General features: G+C 41.3%; 1 pseudogene; it reads left to right on the top strand.

Moving 5' to 3' along the window:
* The window catches only part of LOC149168929 (sucrose synthase pseudogene), a 169,641-nt pseudogene extending 166,626 nt beyond the window's left edge, over positions 1–3,015 (top strand).
* The last annotated feature ends 2,985 nt before the right edge of the window (positions 3,016–6,000 follow it).

Consider the following 6,000-nt stretch of genomic DNA (forward strand, 5'->3'; position numbering starts at 1 on the left):
ATGATCCAGATCAGCAAAAGGACCAAGGATATCAAAGCTATATTGAGACATGGTTCCAAACAGTCACTAAGTTGCAGCAGTACTCTCTTCCTCAACTATGTTTGATCCCTTCAAAGTCAAATTGTTTGGTCTCTAAGATCTGGATAGTTGTCAAAGCATGCATTTCAAGCCGCCACATCATTTTATCTCTAATCTCGATGTGAAAATGGTTCCATTGGAAGTATTCTTATACTTGAAAAGAATTTTGTTTTTCAAGTAGGGTAGGGTAGAAAAAAAAAAGAAAAAAAGGAAAAAGAAAAAGAAAAAATGAAAATAAGATGAAAATAAAAATCTAAGGTGAAAACCTCCTTGGAGGTGCCTTAGATTGGCTCATTGATTAAAAACCTCCATGAGGCAGTCAATGGGTTGGAAAGAAGAGAAAATAAAAAGGGAATAAGATCCTTGGGTGAAAACCTCCCTTGGAGGCGCCCAGGGCAGGCAATTAGGGTGAAAACCTCCATGAGGCGCCCTAGTTGTTTTTCAAACAAAAAGAGAAAAAGAAAAGAAAAATAAAGCTAATTTCCATTGAATAATTGTAGGTTGCAAGAAGGACATTGCAGGTCAGGAGGATTGCTTGAAACAAAGACAAAGGAAGTTTTGTGCCTTCTACAGGAAGTTCTGTGTCTTCTACAGGAAGTTCTGTGTCTTCTACAGGAAGTTCTGTGTCTTCTACAGGAAGCCTACAAACGAGCAAAAATTGATCTCTGAAGAGGACCTGAAGGCCGAGAATCTGTCCATGAGGCCTGCAAGCATCCATGTTTCCATCCCTCATCCTTCTCCATCACTTTTTCCATCTCATTGTGCTTCTTTCCTCAAAAATGTGTGTTCTACAGGAAGTTCTTGTAGAAATTACAGGATTTCTACAGGAAGCTAGAAATGGATTTAAAAAAAGTAGTTTGGCGAACATGGTAGCTTCCTCAAGGGTTCAGAAGTCCTCCTGCACTTTTCAAACTCCTCCTCCATCATCTCCATGCCTGCATCACAACCCAAGCTCATTCTTTTTCACCATGCAAAAACTTGCAGAATGCTTTGAAGAAAGAAATACATAGAACAGAATTTGTTTTTGCCCTAACCTGAAAACCATGCATCCATTTGAAAAACCGTTTTATGGGGAATTGTACAGGGGTGATGGCAACATGCTTGAGCAGTTTCAGCCAATTCCGGTGCACGGTTTCCAAGAAATAAGCCTCCATCACCATCAGCCATTTTTGCATTTTCTCCATATCCGTGCATCCGTTTCAAAACCTGTTTCATGGGGAGATGCACATGGGTGATAGTAGCCTACCCAAGCAGTTTCAGCCGATTCCGATGCATGGTTTCCGAGAAATTGATCTCTGAAATATTCAGCCATTTTCCATTTTTCTAGGAATCTGTGCATCCATTGATCGCAATTTTTCTATGGGAGGTGCATAATGATGATAGGAACATGCTCAGCAAGTTTCAGATCGATCCGATCTATCGTTTTGGAGCAATGGAGAAAACAAGTTTCGGTCTTGAGAAAATTCAGCAGCAGCAGCTTGAGGGTGCAGATCTGAACGTGGAAACGAACTCCTGCAACTTAGATCCGGCTAGAGGATACCTGCACAAGCAAAATAACCACACATCAGATAGCAAAGAGCTTATAGCACAAAGGAGCCATCATGCAACCACCGAAACAGATGCATGCAGCAGCAAAAAGCACCTCACAGCAACCATTTGACTTCAGGTACGTGACTAAAACTTGTTCCTCTATTGCATGAATCTAATCTAAGCACTGCATGAACGAATGAGATGGGGGGATTCAGCCAGGAAGCTAGCCATATTCGATTGCACTCATCCAGGAAAAAATCACGCAGCTTGCGTGTATAGTCATTCACGTGGAAGTTGAAAAACACAGGCAGTGGTAGACGTGTTGAACTCCAGCGCACAGGACATCAAATGATTAATAGATAGAAGAAGACATGTAGTTCATAACATCACTGCAGTTCGAAAAAATTCAGCGCACATGTTTCTACCACCTCACCACAAATCACGCAGCAATTAAAGACGGCTTAGCTGAAACTCACGAACTACTGTTCATCTGCACTTTCCACATCCTCAACTAAAGTGTGCACAATCGGTTAACCTATCGTCCTCCACTGAGTTTTTCTACCTGTCTTCGAGATTCTGCTGCATATCAGGCTCGCTCAGAGGCGCAGAGGCACTCTACATGCATTTCTACATGAAGCTGCACTACAGGAGACCCAGCATACGAAGAATCTTGGATTGTTCACGTCAAGGGTGGCAATTCTCAGTGAGGTAGGCCTGAACATAACTTTCCCATGCAAATAATTCAAAAGGTGGTGAATTCGACGTGTTGAGGGGGTAGGGAAAATGTGAATGAAAGTCTGTCTATGAATTCAAAAGTCGTTTTCTTATTGTTGCCTGGAATTGTCTTCAGTACAACATAGCCCATGCTTTGGAGAAGACCAAATACTCAGATTCAGACATATACTGAAAAAATATGAAGAAAAATACCATTTCTCTTGCCAGTTTACTGCAGATCTAATTGCAATGAATCATGCAGATTTTATTATCACTAGCACATATCAAGAGATTGCTGGAAGCAAGGATACTGTTGGACAGTATGAGAGCCACACTGCTTTCACCCTTCCTGGTCTTTATCGTGTGGTTCATGGAATTGATGTTTTTGATCCCAAATTCAACATTGTTTCTCCTGGAGCAGACATGCAGATTTATTTCCCTTATACAGAGAAGCAGCATTGTCTTACTGCTTTACATGGTTCAATTGAGGAACTCTTGTTCAATCCTGAACAGACAGCTGAACACATGTGTATTTTGAATGACCATAAAAAGCCCATTATCTTTTCTATGGAAAGACTCGATAGAGTGAAAAACATGACAGGACCGGTTGAATGGTTTGAAAAGAACAAACACTTGAGGGATACTGTCCTCCACGTTCTGGGGAGGAAACCATATACAGAATTCCCATTCTGATCAGTGCACAAGCAAAAACAGAGCGTGAGGAAGCAAGATATTGAGGCAGAGAAGAAAAATAAGGGTAAGGAAGCTAAGGGAAAGAAAACCTAGGGCAAACCATCACAGGAAAAGCAAAGAGGAAAAGCAAGAAAGAAAAAGAAGGAAGAAACAAAGAGAAAAAAAAAACAAGTTTAATCCTTGGAAATTGTTGCAGGAACACAATGCGGAAAGGGGGCCTCCCAACACCAGTAGAAGGGTCCCTACCAAGTTCCCAGGCATCCGCACATCCATCCCCTCCATGAACACTCATTTTCAAGGTTCGAACACATTCTAGTCATGGTTCAACCTTCTACAGGAAGCTACAGGACTTTCTACAGGAAGTTCTGTATTGCTACCAGAAACATCCTGTAGAGCCTTTGGGCAGGCCAGAATCGATTATGGAGAGGGATTTGAAGCTTGAAGTCTGTTGAGGAGGCATGCAACCACTCTTTTCTTCCATCCTCCACTGGTTTCATCTCCTTTCACCACCATTGCCACCATCTGATTGAATATACTTGCACAATCATACCAAAGCTGAAACTTCTCTAGGAAAAGGAGCACAGGCAGTGGGAAGAAGCAAAGAGAAAAGCATGGTTTCATGACTGAGAAGAGGACATCACTTCAGAAGCTTAGCATGATAGGGAGGCCACCAGGGCCATCAAAGATGAGGAGATAGATTGGTTGCTCAGAGGATGAGCAACACTTTCAGTAGGGGGGTGATGATGAGCACCAAAAATGGATAATTATATGGGCTCATTCAACCTCCTAATTCGACTTAATCAACCATTCTCATTATTTCATTGCATGTTTTTGATTATATTTATGCTAATAGAGTGAATTGGGTTAGTCATTATGCCAACAAGTCTAATGTGTGCTTTGTGTAGCCTTTTTGGTCAACTTGGAGACAAAATTGAAGGTTTTAATGAGCACTTGGCAGCCAGATTCGTGGGAGAACAAGGGAGAGGATTTGTAGGAAGGTGTCCCATTCATTTATGGGCCCTTACCTCGAATTCTCCTCCATCAGCTCGGAGTTCAAAGGCCACCAAATCAATTATCACAAGGGCAGCCAAGCAAGTCAAGTAGGACTGCTGTTAACTGCAAGTTTTGGGCAGCTGAGTCCCTAAAGTTTAAGAGGATTATTGGGGTCCTCAATTTCTATAAATAAGAGGGCTTAGGGCCTCATTTTAGTTAGTCACTTTATAGTCATTTTGTATTCATTTTGTAGTCATTTTGTAGTTCGATTTTTAGGCAGTAGATTAGCTTTGCTTTCAACACATTTTCAAGTTCTCCTTGTGGACAGTTTTTGGAATGTAACATTTCTTTTGATCAATAAAGATGAATCCAGCTTTGCACCAGCTCTAAATCTCTCTTAGGAGGCTGTAGCTCTTGGGGTTGGGCCCATATCAAGCGCCTAGTACCTCCTTTGTTTACTTTCATGTGTCTTTGCTGCATTCTTAGAATAAAATCTGCTATTTAGATTTAAATCTTGTTTTGTTATTTAGGTTGTTTTTGATGAGTAAAATAGCTTTTCATGCTCAGATTTAGTTGATAGGTTGTTAAAAGAAAAAGCTTCAAGAAAAGGGCCATCAAACATCTATGGTTTCACCTCTCCCTCAGTGGGATCAAGAGCTGTGACTAGGATGACTTTGCTGCCCACAAAAACACTGATTTTGCTTTTCCATGCAATCACTAGTGTTTGATTTTCATGTGTAGAAGTTGGTTACAAGTTCAAACTTTCATTTTCTTAGTTGCATGAGTTAAAATACATGGTTTCATTGCAGGTCACACTTCCGTTCATTCTCTTTACTGGCAGCTAGCATATTAGGTCAATGTAACTAGGTATTTGAATTTACAAGTCTTTGTTGGTTCAGATTGGAAAAACGACTTGCAGAGCACCTGTACCACTTCTTCATCTGCTTATTCTCCATCAGCACCATCCACTCTGCCCTCTACTTAGAATCCTTACCTCACGTTTGCCACATTTTCTCACATAACCCTAGTTTTTGTACATCATTGTTTAAGCCTTCTTTGAGCCAACTTAGCTATCTACACCTTCTCACCACTCCATACACCAATCCCTGGGCCACTTCAGACCCCTATCCTACCTTCATATCCATTCATGCATCTTCCCTCACTCACCCATCCTCCAAAATCCAATTTTAAAACATCCTGTAGAAATTTCTGAACATCCTGTAGAAATTCCTGAAACATCCTGTAGAACCCCTACAGACTTCCTGTAGAAGCTCACGAATGAGGTTTCTTGATAGCCAAACTTTGTGAAACTCTCTGGAAGGGTGTTAGGGACTCCTTAGACCCTCTCTGAACCTTCCCAACCTCTTCCAAGCATTTCTCCTCCTTGATCCACCCCTGCACAGTAAAAAAATAGTGAAAGCATATGCATGATGAAACTGACGACTTAATCAAAAATACAAAAAGATGTTTCTTTCAGATAGAGGTAGTCTAGACACATGTATTTTACTTTCATAGAAGTAAAGGCATCTCTTTCAGTAGTTTGCATTCTCTCCTTTGCATCAGTAGGACTAGCTGGTAGAATTAGGGTTTGCTAGGGTTTGCGTTTTCCTTCAGTTTTTCAATCTCTTTTCGCAAATAGATTAGCTTCCTTCGAGTTAGCTTTCATCCATCAATTACAAAGCTTCTTCTAAGAGCTCATAGAAGTTGGCTTAAGCTCCTAGCGGACTTGTGCCAGCTGACCAAGTGACAGTTGCGGCAAGAGCTAGTACTTGTGCATATAGCACCGTCGCTTCCAAGTTTGTTACGAACTACCGGGTTGATAAAATTAAAGAAGGGAGTCTCATGAGTTGCAGCATTATTGCTGCAATACTGGGGCTCACCACCAACCTCTAAAAGAACAAGGTCAACTGATTACATCTTCTCCCAGAAGTTCTCACCTGCTCCATGGTCAAAGTGCGCTGCATCCCACCTAAATACACATAGGAGGTGCGA

Source organism: Pinus tabuliformis, chromosome 4_2, assembly GCF_031772625.1.
Source record: "Pinus tabuliformis cultivar Carrire ecotype Pingquan chromosome 4_2, CPIR1, whole genome shotgun sequence".
NCBI lineage: Eukaryota > Viridiplantae > Streptophyta > Pinopsida > Pinales > Pinaceae > Pinus > Pinus tabuliformis.